At 48.9% G+C, this 17,102-nt stretch overlaps 1 long non-coding RNA gene across 1 annotated transcript; it reads right to left on the bottom strand.

Moving 5' to 3' along the window:
- Positions 1–3,540: 3,540 nt before the first annotated feature.
- On the bottom strand, positions 3,541–15,173 carry LOC310891210. Its single transcript, XR_014577479.1, has 2 exons — positions 11,699–15,173; positions 3,541–11,514 (listed from the first exon to the last, which is right to left on the bottom strand). It is a non-coding gene; the product is annotated as an uncharacterized lncRNA (long non-coding RNA).
- Between the last annotated feature and the right edge of the window lie 1,929 nt (positions 15,174–17,102).

Below are 17,102 nucleotides of genomic sequence, written 5' to 3'. Positions count from 1 at the left end.
GCAGCTGGGGACAAGTCCAGCCAGCTCCCTCACTCTGCTCTGAGCCACAGGGAATCCCTTTGCCTCTCAGGTCTCACAACCATTCCCTGTGAGTGCAGCAGAAATGCTCAGGATTTCTGACTTCAGAGAACACTGTGTGGGCATGAAGAGGGGGAAGAGAATGTGTGTAAAACATTGCCCCTAAAACTCCTTTCTGCCAACTACATTATGTAGCAGCGGAATGCAGATGTTAACATGCTGACATGAAGATGATCAGCATGCTGGAGCACCTCTCCTTCGAAGAAAGGCTGAGAGAGCTGGGGCTGAGCAGGGTGACCTCACTGCAGCTTTTCCGCATTTAAAGGGGTCTTCTAAAAATATGGAGAGCTATTTTTTTGATCAATCAAATCATGACAGGATCAGGGGAATGTTTTTAAACTAAAAGCGGGGAGATTTAGATTAGAGATTAGGAGGAAATTCTTCACTCAGAGGGAGGCGAGGTACTGAAACATATTGCCCAGATAGGCTGGGCATTCATTTCATCTGACAAAATCTGAAAATAAAACCTTGCCCTCCTGCTATGTTCCTGTGTACTCCCTGCACTGGGTCAGGACTGATTCCCTCGCGAGACCAGCAGCAGAGGCCCCTGCTCCTCATCGCACACTGAACCTTGCTGAACCATGAAGCTCATGTCATGGAGCTAAATGAAAGATTCCAGCAGAGAAACAAAAAGCATTGGAGTATGGCAGGGGGAGGTCTACAAGGAATGGCATAGGGTTCACTCAGAGAAACCTGTCCTAACTTTTCATTGCCTTTTACTACATGTACAGATCTCCATACCCAACAGGCATCAGATGTCCAACAGCAGCTCCATCAGCGAGTTCCTCCTCCTGCCATTCGCAGACACGCGGGAGCTGCAGCTCCTGCACTTCGCGCTCTTCCTGGCCATCTACCTGGCTGCCCTCCTGGGCAACGGCCTCATCCTCACCGCCGCAGCCTGCGACCACCGCCTCCACACCCCCATGTACTTCTTCCTCCTCGACCTCGCCCTCCTCGACCTGGGCTGCATCTCCACCACTCTCCCCAAAGCCGTGGTCAACTCCCTCTGGGACACCAGGGCCATTTCCTACACAGGATGTGCTGCCCAGGTCTTTTTCTTTTTCTTTTTGTTTTCAGCAGAGTGTTATCTTCTCACTGTCATGTCCTACGACCGCTACGTTGCCATCTGCAAGCCCCTGCACTACGGGAGCCTCCTGGGCAGCAGAGCTTGTGCCCAGATGGCAGCAGCTGCCTGGGGCAGTGGCTTTCTCCATGCTGTGCTGCACACTGCTAATGCATTTTCTCTGACACTTTGCCAAGGCAATGCTGTGGACCAGTTCTTCTGTGAAGTTCCAAAGATCCTCAAGCTCTCCTGCTCAAACTCCTACCTCAGGGAAGTTTGGATAATTATGGTTGGATTCTGTTTAGCGTCTGGCTGTTTTGTTTTCATCGTGCTGTCCTATGTGCAGATTTTCAGGGCTGTACTGAGGATGCCCTCTGAGCAGGGACAGCTCAAAGCCTTTTCCATGTGCCTCCCTCACCTGGCCGTGGCCTCCCTGTTTCTCAGCATGACCATATTTGCCTACCTGAAGTCCCCCTCCATCTCACCATCTCTGGACCTGGTGGTGGCAGTTCTGTACTCAGTTGTGCCACCGGCATTGAACCCCCTCATCTACAGCATGAGAAACAAGGAGCTTAAGAGTGCTGTTAGGAAAGTGATTGCATGGATATTTCTGATTAGTGATAAATTTAAATGATCTACACAAATGACTTCCCTTGCAGGCCTGCTCCTTGTTTATCATTATTGAAGTTTTTATCCTCAGTATCATTTGCATTTACTAATTTCTTAGAAATATGTTTCTTTATTCATCGGCCACCTACTGCGGAATGAAACTGTTCTGTTTACTCTCGAGGCTTTATAATATGTGTATAACAGCAGGCCAGAGTAAACTCTGTGATAGCGTCTGCCTAATAAAATTGCATCTCCCCAGTGCTCTTCTTGAAGACTTGGTTCTTCTTTCAAAGCTGGTGCCAAGACCAGGGCTGAGCAGCTGCTCCCCGAAAAGCCTGTTGCTCCACGGATAAGGCAAAGAAAAAGCTCATTTTGTGAGCTGTGAGAGACCGAGGGTAGGATTTAGGAGTAAGCTGTTGGTGTCTGATGACAGCAGAAATGGTGAACAGTCACTGAGGTACACAGCCGTGACTGTCCCACAACTGTCAGGGCAGAGGACATCCTCCAGGAAATTAACGGGGAGCTGCCTGAAGCTGCCACAACCATGGAACCCAGTGAGAGGGTTTGGCAGCAGTGATCCCAACCCAGCTGGGTCTACTTCTCACCCTGTGCAGCTGTGTCTGTTTGCTTCTGTCCTGCAGTTCCTAGGGCCAGCACGCATCCTTGAGACAGTTTCCCCCAAGCTATCTGTTGGCCCTTACCTCAAAAGTCACCACCGGACGAGGCTTCTCAGCTCACGTACACCTGAAGGACTGGAGTGAAGCTGTGATCACAGAAAGAGCAAGCCCTTGGATCCTTGCAACATCCTTGGATCTCTGCATGGCTGGAAGCCTCTGCAAGCCCCATGGGAAAAGAGAGCCTACTGAGAACATCCTGATGCTCCATATACCATCCCCTAGGCCATCAGGAAAGGTCCCTCAGCCCTAAGATCCAGCCCAGCTTCTTGTTGCATCAGCAGCCAGGAGAAATTGCCCCAGAATACCCAACACTCTTGCGCTAGCAAGCAAATACGCCCATGTGTGTACATAAACACACCGTCTTGTACACACACACAAACGTGCACACACGGATACAGCTGAGCACACACAAACCGGTTCAACTGGGAACAGCATTTGCCCAGGGTAGGCAGTGACTGGAGCCTCACAAAGGGAGGGATCAGTCAAGCTGGAGTCACCCACAGGGACAGTACCGAATTAAGATGTCCACAGGCAAAAGATGACTCTGCAGCTCCTGTGGGATTCAGTGGGAGACAGCATGCACAAGGAAGGGAAGACACACAGGGACTGATGCTGTATAACCTGCCAGGCACCTAAGCACCGCACAGCCGTTTTTTCCCCTCTCCCCTCACAGCAGGATGAATGAGATGTTATAAATGACTGAGTCCCAAATAAGATTACAATCAAAGTTTACAATTTATTAAACGAATAGAGGCGAGCAAACAGCGCTGGGTGCGCCGGGAGTCTCTGCTCCACCAGGACGCACACCTGTTACTTAAGGCGGCTGGTTTTTATGCTCCTAGGCTAATACATATTCATTACTACTTCTAGAAGAGGCAGGGTTATTATAATTGGTTTCCCGAATCCAAAGTCCTCCCAGGTGCGCCTGCTTATCAGTCTCTGTTGGTTTCTCGGGGGCCGCTCGGACAGGGAGGCTCATATTCTTCCTCCTTATCTAGTGGTCTCTTGGCTGGCTGTCAGAAGTTACTGCACGTCTGTGCAAAGTCAGCAGTTTTTCTCTGAAGAAATCCCTTTGTTCTCTTCTCGCCTAAACCCAGGCCTCAATGTTAACCCTTCACACCCCTTAGTGGCACGAATTGCTGGACTATTCCTTACAATTCCTCCCTTTTTTTTTTTTTAATATCATCAATTCGTGTCTCTTCTTCAACTTTTGTTAGTAGCAGTTGGATTTCATCAGTCAGTTCTCGGGGTGTCCATTTCTTAAGCATCATTATCGACACATCACCTTTTCTCTCCCAAAGTCATCACAAATTGGGTGCTATTTATTATCCGCCGTATCAACAACGTAAAGCAAGGTATCATACAAGGTATAAACAATAATGTCATTACACCACATAAAAATAAAAATAGCATTCTTTTAACCCATGGTCCACCGGGCAACCATGGAAAGAAATCCCAATCCATACCCTTCCAAGTTTGTACTGGGACGTGGGCTAGCTTTTTAATTTCTTTTGTTATCTGCTGAACCACTTTTCCATTATCATCAATTTGTAAACAACAATTAGAATCGTTCAGTTTTCCACACACTCCCCCTTCTTCTGCTAGTAAATAGTCTAAGACCATTCTACGTTGAAAGATAGCATTCCTCATCTGAGTGGATTGATCAGCCAGAAGATCCAAGGTCGTCGCTGTTTGATTGGTTACAACTTCGAGGATAGCTTGCGACCTAATTGTTCGGTTCAAATTATAAATAGGTTCTCGGGCTCCTGATACCAACTCATTCGGGTTCCAGGTAGCTGGCCCATAATGCTGTATGATTCTTTCAGGAGGCCATTCATCCTTTCCCCATTTTTGGGCACTATCCCCGGATAAGGAAGTATCAATAGATCGTTTTACTCTGTTCAGGTCATCATATAATCTTATTCCTAAATGATTTCCTTGTGTTTGTGACAATAAAAAGAACAAGGGTCTTATGTACCCCACATAGCATATTCCCGACCAGTTTCCGGGTAGCCTCTTGTAAGCATGTTTGCCACACACCCAATAATGTCTCTTTAGGGCCCACGTCCCGTTTGGAAAATGGCCATCCCATCCATCTTTACCCTTTGGGGCGTGATAATACAGAGTGTCCTTGTTACCGAGTGGTCCTGTTACAATGTCTGCCCCGTTTGTACTCGTATATGCACGCTTCCAAGCTCCCACGTTGGGTTTCCACTTACAGTCACAATTCAGTTCTCTTTGGCGACCTGTCATATTATAAGCCTTTTTCGCCGTCCAATCTTGAAAGTGTGGGAAGCGCCTTCAATCATGGGGTTGGGCCCGCTTTCAGAGCTTGTGTTACCATTCAACCCTTCAGGGTGATCCAGCTCCTGGAAAAACTAATCACAATTTTATTATGGGTTTAAAAGGTTCTCATGTTATTTTTCTCAGGACAAACTGATCTTGGTGTGGGAGAAGTCCGGTCGAGGCACTCTCACTTGGCGGTCAGTACCCATAGGGGTTGCCTCCCTCGGTAGACCATACACGCCGCAGTGGAGGGTCCTACCCCAGTCTTGCCTTCTCCCTTTCCTCCCTTCAGCCTTGTCCTCTTTATCCAGTGCCCTTAATTCATGCAGAACCTCATTGCTGGGATATCAGTTCCTCTTTAGTCTCAGTTTCAGTTCCCCAGGAGTGGACTCAACCCTCCAGGCTTCGGTAGTTATTGGTCCTTTTATTCTGGATGCGTGGGTCCAACCCCTTTCTGCTGTTCTCACAGCTGTTTCAGTAGTAAGTAAAACAAGGTACAGTCCCTCCCATCGGGGGTTCAATGATTCTTCTCTCCAGGTTTTTATTAAGACCTTGTCTCCTGGTTGTATTTTATGAATAGCAAATCCTAAAGGTGGTGTCTGAGTCATCATCCCAATTTCTCTTATCTCCTGTAATCTCCTTCCAATGGTAATTATGTATTTCTGGATACTATGATCCTCAACTACATTGTTCCCTAGGGGCATCCCTTGAGAATAAGGCATACCATATAACATTTCATATGATGATAACCAGTCTCACTGTGTGGTTTAGTTCTTATGTTTAAAAGTGCCAATGGTAAGCATTTCGTCCAGGGCAGCTGTGTCTTGATCATTAACTTAGCCAATTGTTGTTTTATTGTTTGATTCATCCTTTCTACTTTCCCTGAGCTTTGTGGGTGCCACGGAGTGTGGTATTCCCACTGAATACCTTTCAAGGGGTACATCCTTCAAATCTTTGTGGCTGGCGTATGTTCGATTATTTCCACACAACTGTGTTCCAACGGTCCTTCTTCTGGAACGGTTCCTAGAAATACTGCTGGATATAACAGGTTAGTCGTTTTCAAGGTTATGTCATCTTGTTCAGTTAGGATTGCCTGATATTTCATCATCCAGCTGGGTGATAACCAGTGCCCCCCCCCCCTTTGTTCCAAAACGGTTGTTACCATATGTGGTCCAAAAACTTCAATACGTTTTCCCATTTGAAGGCAAATAATTTTCTACTATCTTTATCAAGAGGTATGCAAAAGAAGGCATCCTTTAAATCTATCACGGTAAACCATTTATATTTCCCTTTCACAGATGTTAACAATGTGTAAGGATTAGCTACTACCGGGTGAATGTCCTTTGTTATTTCATTTATTGCTCTAAGATCTTGTACAAATCTATACTCGCCATTCGGCTTCTTTACTGGAAAAATTGGAGTATTGTATTCCGATTTACATTCTTCCAGAATCTGATATTTGAGAAATTTGTCAATAATTTTCACCATTCCTGTGCCTAGCTTCTATCTTAAGTGGATATTGTTTGATTCAAACAGGTTTGGCTCCTTCCTTTAATTCCACCTTTACCAGTTGTGCCAGTTTCGACTTCCCTGGTACATCTGTTTCCCGTACTGTTGCTATAACTGCATTTTCTGCTTCTCTTGGAATATTAACAAAGGGTTTATCTTTGATCATTAGGATTTGGCCTACTTTGGACTCAGGTACCTTCATTATTAATTCTCCATCCTCAAAGGTTATTGTTGCATCTAATTTGGCTAATAGATCCCGTCCCAAGAGTGGCATCGGGCATTCTGGTACATACTAAAATTCATGGGTTAGTTCCTTACCCCCAAAACGCAAATCAAGGGGTTGTAAGAATGACCATTCCTCCTCTTTCCCTGTGGCTCCAATTATTGTAGTTGTCTTAGTTCCTAATCGTCCTTTTAAACTATTTAACACTGAATATGTTGCTCCTATTACATTTACAGCCTAATTAACACAGAGAAAGAAGCTCCCATAACCAACAAAAAATTCAAGCCTCTGTCTTCGTTTCCTAGCTTTATTTCAACTAGTGGACCTGCTAGGGTAGATGCCCCAGGTCCCCATCATTCCTGACTGTTGTAAGTTTGTCCTGCAGCCTAAGACAATTTCTTTCTGATATCAGGGGCTGATTGCCCTGGAAAGAGGCTAGCCAGTTGCCTCTCTCTCTCTTTTTTTTTTTTTTTTTTAAGCCAGGTCCATTTTTTTTTTTCCATTGCATTTCAAAGTTGGTCCAGAAATTCAAAAATTCCATAAATTCCATAGGGGTTTCTTTTGGACCTTGTTGGAACAGATTCTCATTTCCCAATTTAACCAGATTTTAGTATTTACATAATTTCCGGGGTGATTAGGGTCTCAGTGAGGGGGTCGGTCAGGGGAATGCAATCGTTGAAAGTTCCCTGAGCGGTCCCATTGGCAATCTGAGCTCACACAGGAACTCAGGTTGTTTCAAGAGTTAGCTGCTTTTCTGTTTCCACGACAACTCTCTCGGACCCATCACGGTCCCCCTGCCCCAGAGGGTTCACACCCGCGATTTAGAGATCTCAGCCTCGGGTTGAGACGGAACTATTAACATTCCTACATCCTCTTTCCCTGATCTCAGCCTCGGGTTGAGACGGAACTATTAACATTCCTACATCCTCTTTCCCTGCTCATTCAACTTCAAACAGCTCTGTTAAATACTACATGCCACACAACCTTTAACACCTTCAACAATCCTTTTAACACTTCCTTTATCTTTCTCCAGCCCGTACTTTTCTAATGCCAACACCAAAGGCTCAGTCAGGGGCCAACTTAATTCCAAACCTTTTCCCTCCAACATGCTGAAACAACATATCACTATACAGCATTTCATCCTATTTTCCTTCTCTCCTCAAAAACATTAATTGCAAGACACTGTTATAGTCGATTGATCCATAAAGTGGCCATTTAGTTTATATAGTGGCCACCATTGATTGCAATACTTAGTGAAAGTCCTCTTGCTTTCTGTGCCCCCATTTCTAACAATATCCTTCCAATGTGCCAATATGCACCCAAGGAGGCTTTTTTTTTTTTTTTAGGACGTCTTTTTTTTTGGATTTTCCCCTTTTCCTTGATTTCCCATTCCCTTTTATTTATTTATATTAGTTACTGTCCCTTGTTTCAATTTCCACGCAAACCTTTTTATTGCAGGTTTTTACTATCTTTTCCTAATCTTCTTCCCAAATGTCCCAATTCTCTGGGATTAAACTCTTCTTTCCACATACAAACTTTACTATTTCAGATTATTAATGAGCCCCATTCCAATCATAAATCCGCAGGACTTCGGAAAAAACACCTGAAGCACTCAGCCTTCTGTCTTCTAGACAAACAATACCACCTTTTCCACAAAATTTACATTTCAATAAGACCGAATTTCAAGCCAAATGCTAATTTTTCTCATGCACTTTGTTAGTAAGCCTACACAAAACAAGGAATCACTCCTGTGTATCCGTCAAGATGGGGGTTTAAAAAGGTATTGAGGCCTAAATAAATTCGCTCTCCCCCTTCTTACCGAATTCCCAGGGCTCAGGCCCGAACCACCAAAGAAGTGGCTCTCCGTTCTACCACTTTGATAATCAGTCAGCCCCCCTCCCCCGATACTTGGGAAACTGACCGAACACCACCGCGAATATACCCAAACTTCTAAACTGTTACTTAGATAATGCTCCCACCTTCCTCCTTGACACAGTCAAAACATTTAAGAACAAAACAGGATTACAAGATGCACCACCGGGGGTGGATTGTTAGGATATAGAGGTGGTAGGTTATCCAATGACTCCCATTCATCATCTTTTTCTTTTTCCTTTTTTTTTTATTTTTTACTTTTTTGTTCTCTTCTTCGTCAAACTTCTCGTCTGCTTTTAGTGTAAATATTGAGGCTGGAAAAGGACGTGAGATCCTGATCCATAATCCTGCATAATCACTTTCCTCCTGGCTAAAAGGTTCCTTTGAATTAACATGTATATTTAAGGCCTGGCAAACCCAGTCTTCAAAGGATCCGAAAACGGGCCAAAAGACATGTGGTCTTAAAGGCTCCTTTGGCCATTCTGTCATACAATACTGAACCATTTTTAATTTACTTTTTCCCTTTTCTGGGGCCCCTATCGTTCCAATTTCTAATCATTATCGCTAATGAACTTTCTGGTGGTATGTCTGGTAATTTGCTCCCTTTTCTCTGGTCCCAGGTCTTCAATTTTGTCTGACCCATCTAGGAATTTTACTGTGGCAATTCCTACAGCCCTTGGTTGCCTTAGTGAGAGTGTCTTGCAGGGGGTTTAGGACCTATCACCCACCCACGAATCCTATAGGAATCGCTTCGGTCCTTCACCGGCCAAGTCCCTCGCGGGAGATTGGAACCGCGGCTAGAAGACCTCCACAATCGCTTCGGAACTACGTTCCGTCTCAGTCACACTCTCACACACACAGGCAACCGAATCCCACCCAACCGAACGGTATACGCCTTAAATACTTACAACTCCGTCGTCTTCATTCGGATCTTCGCGCGCAGAATTACGGGCAAAATATAGTGCTGCAGCCGGCAAAGGGAGCTCATAAAAAAATCTAAATCTTTGCTTGCCCTTATTCAGGTTCAAGATGGCATTAGCCCCGACCTGACTCGAACAGGAGCCACCAAATGGTGGGGGCGCCCCTCCTAGATCAAGTCAGAATTCAGGAACCAAGACCATACCGGACGAGCCCCCAGTTGTTATAAATGACTGAGTCCCAAATAGGATTACAATCAAAGTTTACAATTTATTAAATGAATAGAGGCAAGCAAACAGCGCTGGGTGCGTCCTGGTGGAGCAGAGACTCCCGGCGCACCCAGCGCTGTTTGCTTGCCTCTATTCATTTAATAAATTGTAAACTTTGATTGTAATCCTATTTGGGACTCAGTCATTTATAACAGAGAGAATTGAAAAAGCAAAAAGTGTGAGAACTCGGGGGTTCAGATAGTTAACAACTTCATAAGAAAGAAAACAAAGAAATAAACCAACAAATATAAGGGGAAAAACAAATACGAAAAAAACCACCTTCTTCTCGTATTTATAGGCATTGGTGAGATCCCTTCAGACCCTCCTCTGCTCTAGGCTAAAAACGTCCCTTATCACCCTGAGCCCGTGTAGAAACAAGCAAAACAAGGTCCCTATTTAGAGTCTGTTTTCTGGTGAGTGTGTTTGACAGCAACTGCGCAAGAAGACCCAAGCCCTCAGGTGCTATCCCGAGCAGCTTCCCTTCACGTGATGCAAATGCTGTGGCAAAGACTTATCCCTTGCTCGTCCCCGCCTGCAGTCACAGGACTGCCACACAGCAGGGCCCTGCAACAGGACCTGGGAACCAGGCGACTCGGCGCTGCCAGCCCACGTCTGGCTGCTGCTTTTATCCCTCCCTTTCTGCTGACAACCTCTCCCTCACAGGGAGGAGCAGGCAAAGCCCTGCCCTGCGGCCTGGTGCCCGTCCTGCTCCCACCACCCTGGGACCTGCCGCCCTCGGAGCCCTGGCGGAGAGGATCGCTGCTGTTCTCAGCGCTGTTGATCACTGCCAGTAGCTGGGGTATCTGTTGGTCCTCCCCCTCAGACCAGGCTTCCCATGCAGCCATTTCTGCCCGGGCTTGCTCTTGTCGCTTTCGGTACGTGGGCCATGAGCTGTCTGTTTGGTCCCACTTTGAAGACAGGTTCCAGACCTCCTGGAGGAAAAAAACCAAAACAAAACAAAACAAAAACACAACAGCAGACAGGATTGGTCTCAGCTGTCCCTCAGGCCTAACCCGCACTCCTGCCCCCTCGCCTCAGCCAGTCTGTCAGCAGTGCTTCAACACTCAAGGATGAGGGGCCCTGAAGCTAGGCCAGGCTCCTCAACTCGTGACAAACACAGCTGAACAGCCCGCGGTGACCAAAGCCCTCTGCCATCAATGACCCAGAAAGGCCTTGTTCCTTTTCCATGGCCCCTGGTCAAAATGAAGTGGCTCATGGCAACACGGGAGGCAGTAAGAGGCAGGGAATGTGTGCGGGACGTCACCTTCTGTCTCCTGAGGAAGAGATGAAGGAGGTAACAAACGTGGAAATGAACGCATCCCAAGGGACCTGCTCGGGATCGCTCCACACAAAGAGGCTTTTGCACAGGCCCAAACAGCACGGTCATTGCAGCAAGGCAGAGCAGGTACCTGCAGCGCTCTCCTGGAGGCTTCAGGAGCAGGGAGCGCAGTGGTGGTTGTAAGGAATGGTCCAGCAATTCGTGCCACTAAGGGATTTGAAGGGTTAACATTGAGGCCTGGGTTTAGGTGATAAGAGAACAAAGGGATTTCTTCAGAGAAAACCTGCTGACTCTGCACGGACGTGCAGTAACTTCTGACAGCCGGCCAAGAGACCACTAGATAAGGAGGAAGAATATGAGCCTCCCCGTCTGAGCGGCCCCCAAGAGACTAACAGAGACTGATAAGCAGGCGCACCTGGGAGGACTTTGGATTCGGGAAACCAATTATAATAACCCTGCCTCTTCTAGAAGTATTAATGAATATGTATTAGCCTAGGAGCATAAAAACCAGCCGCCTTACGTAACAGGTGTGCGTCCTGGTGGAGCAGAGACTCCCGGCGCACCCAGCGCTGTTTGCTCGCCTCTATTCGTTTAATAAATTGTAAACTTTGATTGTAATCCTACTTGGGACTCAGTCATTTATAACAGTGGTGGACTTGGCTCGAGGAGCTGTTTCCTGCCTGTCTGCCTTCTTCGTCCCGGGGGAGCTGCCTGGACACGGGGGGAGCACACTGCAAACAGACACCAGGAGGAGGCTGCATGAGCCCAGGGGAATTCGGTCTCCAGTCCGCGCTCGCAAGCTGCGTCAGCCTCTGCAGCAGACGGCAGTTCCGCAGCGAGCAGGCGTATTGGACTGGCCGTGTTCTCTTCAGCAGAGACAGAGAGAGCCAAACGCGAAGCTGTGGCACCACCTGCCTTCAGGAAGGCTCGGGATGCCCGCATCCAGGCCCTTTTTGGTGGAAGAAGGAGAGGAGCGGTGTCTTGTGCAAGGACAGGAGCCGAGAGACACCATTATGGCCCACCCGGGCTTTACTTCAGCTTCTCCTCTGTGGCCCTGAAACACGGTGCGCTTACGGGTGGAAAACAGATTATCGCTGCGGAGGGGAGCCAGTAACATTTGAGAAAGCCGTCAGGTAAGGAGGGCAGTCATGCCATCTCCCTACCTCAGCACTCTCTTGTGCCTGCCACAACGTTTGGGATAGCGTTTGAAAAAAATGCCTGAAAGAAACTTTTCCATCTGGTATCACAGCTCCTTAGGCTGGAAGAAACAGCAGGGGCCACGGCAATCCTAAGCCACGGTGAGACATGTTAGAATGAAGGCAGGGGACATTTGCTCCCACAGACAAGAAGATGGACTCTGCTGCAATGTGGGGGGGCTCCTGAAGGGAGAAGAGCTTCTGCAACAAGGCCCTGCATTCAGCTCCCCCAGGGATCGGGGCCCTGGTGGAAAATGAAGCTGGTGTGCCAGTCTCAGGCAAACGTGCTGCACGCTTGCCATCCGTTGAGAGAGCGGCCTCCGCTGGGACGTGTGTCAGGAGCCACCCTGCGGCTGGTGGGTCCAAAGGGGACATCTCTCCTGTGTGGCTGCAAGTGGCTCCTTCCTCCTTTCCCCCAGGGGTCTCACCTGGTAGACGGCTTCTTCTCCACATCTTGCTGCCTTGTGCCCGGCTCCCAGCTTGTCAGGATGGGGAGGGAAAGCTTCTTCCTCCTCTGCAGCAGCTTGCCAGGATGGCTCTCTGAAACTAGGAAAGGAGGAAGCTCTTCAGAGCAGCCGCGTGGGCACTGCCTTTTAACCTGGTTCAAGTCAGCCAGCATGGGACAGGGACCACCTCCAGACAGCAGGGACCTGTTCCCTTACCTCTTCTGATCCTGCGCTCTCCTGAAGCTTCCTCCTGTGAGGTGGTGGAAGCTTTGGCCTCTGGCCTTCTCCTCACAGTCAGATGAAACCTGGCAAACAAACGATGACACGGGCTTGAAGAAGGCTGGCCTCCTACCCGTTGCAGCTTGCTGGCAGTAATCCTCCTGGTGTTGCACGAGGCATGGCATCCCTTTTCCGTCATGCCCATGCATGGGGTTTGTTGTCAGTCTTCCCGCAGCACCAGAAAAGGTAGCCTAAATTCCCCTCCACATGCAGGCAACTCTCTTTGACGGGAATCGGAACAGCGCGGGCACAAGGAACACAACCACAATGCCCCTCCGCTCCAGGTGAAGACACTCGTAGCCGAAACTCAGCATTAGTTAAGCAGGAACCAGTCTCCCCGGGATTTAGCCCTGACTGGGTGCTGAAGGTGGAGACCCAGCCGCGCACGGTCCAAAGCAGGAGGTGGGAAGCCTCCCGCTGGGTCAGCCAAGGGCTGCAGAGGAAATGCACTCACCTTGGGAACATCTGGATCCCACGAGCGGTGGTCTCGCCACTGAAGGCGGTCAGATGTGCCGGCCACATTCTCTGCAAAGAGACACAGACCTGCTGGAGGGTTTCTGAGGCGGTTTTCTCACGGCTCTCATTGACAGGAAGCAAACCTGTCTTCCAAGCCAAAAGAAAGCCTTCTCTCCAAAGCCCTCCTCCAAAGCCTCTTCCATGAACCTTTGTTCTGCTCTGGAGGAGCTGCATGGCAGAATATGGAGGCTGTACAGTAACACTGCCAGGCTTTTTGCAGGGGCAAGCATCCAGATGCTCAGAAGAAACTCTCTTTGTTAACGGAGAAAGCAGCTAAGGGGGCAAGCGAGGGGAAGGGCATTTGACTGGCCTGCCATGTCCGGGCTGGCCAACAGCGGTCGGATTCCTCACCCTTCACTAGGATTCCCAAAGAAGTTGAAGTAGCCCTCAAAACCTCACCAACTTACACTGTGGAGCAGTGCAACAAGGCCCGCAGTGCTCTCCAGACGTTTGACACAGTCCAGATAAAACTTCACGCACGGGAAACCATCTTCGCACGTCAGAACACCAATGTCCCTGAAGGCAAAGGGGACGTGCTCCTTGCTCCTCAGGAGGAAGCAGTACAAGAGGATGGTCTCTTGCACACAGTTCTTCACCACGTGCAGTGGGAAGGAGGTGGCTCGCGATAGCTGCACGCAGTTCAGCGGCTCGATCTTGACACCATCTGCAAGGAGAAGCAACATCCTCACTGCCACAGCAAGCCCAAGTTGCTTGCAACATTCAGAACAAGTTCCCAGAGAAAGGGTCACTCAGAGGAACTGCTCCTGGGGCACAGTTTCTTTTGGGGGAACTCAAGCTGCACCCTGACCGTCGGAGACAATCCTCTACTTCTCCCAGGCCTTTCCAAAGAGCAGGGAGAACAAACCGTTCCGGACATGGGGCAGGAAGGGGGGGGCTGCTGCCTTCTCACCAGGGAGGAGCTCAGTGGGACAGTAGATCTCCTCCAGCCACAACTCATCGATGTCCAGCTGGAAGAAAGGTCTTCGAATCAAGAGCAGCTCTTCTTTGCCATGGAACTGCTCTCGGACAACACCAAAGGTCCCGAGTCCCGCAACCCAAACTCCCTGCACACAGAAAAGTCAGAAAGGCCGAGGAGGGAGTTCTTGAGAGACGGGAAAAGGGATGACTGTCAGAGCAGGGGGACACTGCTCTGTGCCCTGCCCGCTCCTCAGGGACAATGGGGCAAGGTGGGGCACTTTGGAAAGCTTTGCAAAAGAGCCGCATCCTCTGTTTCTTTCGTCACCCCCCCTCACAGGATTTGCCAACATCCCTTGGCTAGAGAAGCGCCCGGAGGTTTCCAGCACACGGATTAGGCCTGGGACTGACTGCCAGCAACTGTCCTAGGCACGGAGCCAGGATATTCCCCCATCTCTCTGCTCGCCCTCCCCACTCAGGCCGCAGGGAAGAGTGAAGCCCTAGGGTGTGCCAAACACCTGAGAGGCAGAGCACATCTGGCCTTGGTTTCTCTCCCAGCTGGCCAAGAAGCTGCTCCGGGCACCCCGGGCAGTCTCAGAGCACTGCCACGGTGCTCGGGCAGGGATTGCTCTGCAGGGCCCAGGACACCAGCCCACCTTACTCCGCTTCAGCTCTTCCAGAATGTACTCGGATACGGAGTACCGAGGCCCCCTCGGGACCCTGGGGTCCCCTCTAGTCCTTGACTAGAGGTGTGGTGCTGAGACCTTGTCCAGGTCCCTTGAGAAAGGCTGGGCATTGACAGATTGGCAGTGGATTCATCTGGTCTCAGCAGCATCTGGCTTCTTTTCAGGGTAACATAAATGTGATTGCCCTCCATCTACAAAAGCTCAGGCAGCTGGGGACAAGTCCAGCCAGCTCCCTCACTCTGCTCTGAGCCACAGGGAATCCCTTTGCCTCTCAGGTCTCACAACCATTCCCTGTGAGTGCAGCAGAAATGCTCAGGATTTCTGACTTCAGAGAACACTGTGTGGGCATGAAGAGGGGGAAGAGAATGTGTGTAAAACATTGCCCCTAAAACTCCTTTCTGCCAACTACATTATGTAGCAGCGGAATGCAGATGTTAACATGCTGACATGAAGATGATCAGCATGCTGGAGCACCTCTCCTTCGAAGAAAGGCTGAGAGAGCTGGGGCTGAGCAGGGTGACCTCACTGCAGCTTTTCCGCATTTAAAGGGGTCTTCTAAAAATATGGAGAGCTATTTTTTTGATCAATCAAATCATGACAGGATCAGGGGAATGTTTTTAAACTAAAAGCGGGGAGATTTAGATTAGAGATTAGGAGGAAATTCTTCACTCAGAGGGAGGCGAGGTACTGAAACATATTGCCCAGATAGGCTGGGCATTCATTTCATCTGACAAAATCTGAAAATAAAACCTTGCCCTCCTGCTATGTTCCTGTGTACTCCCTGCACTGGGTCAGGACTGATTCCCTCGCGAGACCAGCAGCAGAGGCCCCTGCTCCTCATCGCACACTGAACCTTGCTGAACCATGAAGCTCATGTCATGGAGCTAAATGAAAGATTCCAGCAGAGAAACAAAAAGCATTGGAGTATGGCAGGGGGAGGTCTACAAGGAATGGCATAGGGTTCACTCAGAGAAACCTGTCCTAACTTTTCATTGCCTTTTACTACATGTACAGATCTCCATACCCAACAGGCATCAGATGTCCAACAGCAGCTCCATCAGCGAGTTCCTCCTCCTGCCATTCGCAGACACGCGGGAGCTGCAGCTCCTGCACTTCGCGCTCTTCCTGGCCATCTACCTGGCTGCCCTCCTGGGCAACGGCCTCATCCTCACCGCCGCAGCCTGCGACCACCGCCTCCACACCCCCATGTACTTCTTCCTCCTCGACCTCGCCCTCCTCGACCTGGGCTGCATCTCCACCACTCTCCCCAAAGCCGTGGTCAACTCCCTCTGGGACACCAGGGCCATTTCCTTATACAGGATGTGCTGCCCAGGTCTTTTTCTTTTTCTTTTTGTTTTCAGCAGAGTGTTATCTTCTCACTGTCATGTCCTACGACCGCTACGTTGCCATCTGCAAGCCCCTGCACTACGGGAGCCTCCTGGGCAGCAGAGCTTGTGCCCAGATGGCAGCAGCTGCCTGGGGCAGTGGCTTTCTCCATGCTGTGCTGCACACTGCTAATGCATTTTCTCTGACACTTTGCCAAGGCAATGCTGTGGACCAGTTCTTCTGTGAAGTTCCAAAGATCCTCAAGCTCTCCTGCTCAAACTCCTACCTCAGGGAAGTTTGGATAATTATGGTTGGATTCTGTTTAGCGTCTGGCTGTTTTGTTTTCATCGTGCTGTCCTATGTGCAGATTTTCAGGGCTGTACTGAGGATGCCCTCTGAGCAGGGACAGCTCAAAGCCTTTTCCACGTGCCTCCCTCACCTGGCCGTGGCCTCCCTGTTTCTCAGCATGACCATATTTGCCTACCTGAAGTCCCCCTCCATCTCACCATCTCTGGACCTGGTGGTGGCAGTTCTGTACTCAGTTGTGCCACCGGCATTGAACCCCCTCATCTACAGCATGAGAAACAAGGAGCTTAAGAGTGCTGTTAGGAAAGTGATTGCATGGATATTTCTGATTAGTGATAAATTTAAATGATCTACACAAATGACTTCCCTTGCAGGCCTGCTCCTTGTTTATCATTATTGAAGTTTTTATCCTCAGTATCATTTGCATTTACTAATTTCTTAGAAATATGTTTCTTTATTCATCGGCCACCTACTGCGGAATGAAACTGTTCTGTTTACTCTCGAGGCTTTATAATATGTGTATAACAGCAGGCCAGAGTAAACTCTGTGATAGCGTCTGCCTAATAAAATTGCATCTCCCCAGTGCTCTTCTTGAAGACTTGGTTCTTCTTTCAAAGCTGGTGCCAAGACCAGGGCTGAGCAGCTGCTC

The sequence above is a fragment of the Anser anser genome, assembly GCF_964211835.1.
Source record: "Anser anser genome assembly, contig: HAP1_SCAFFOLD_105, whole genome shotgun sequence".
Taxonomy (NCBI): Eukaryota; Metazoa; Chordata; class Aves; order Anseriformes; family Anatidae; genus Anser; species Anser anser.
Note: the sequence above shows the minus strand (reverse complement) of the source record. Positions and strands in the feature narration are given on the sequence as shown.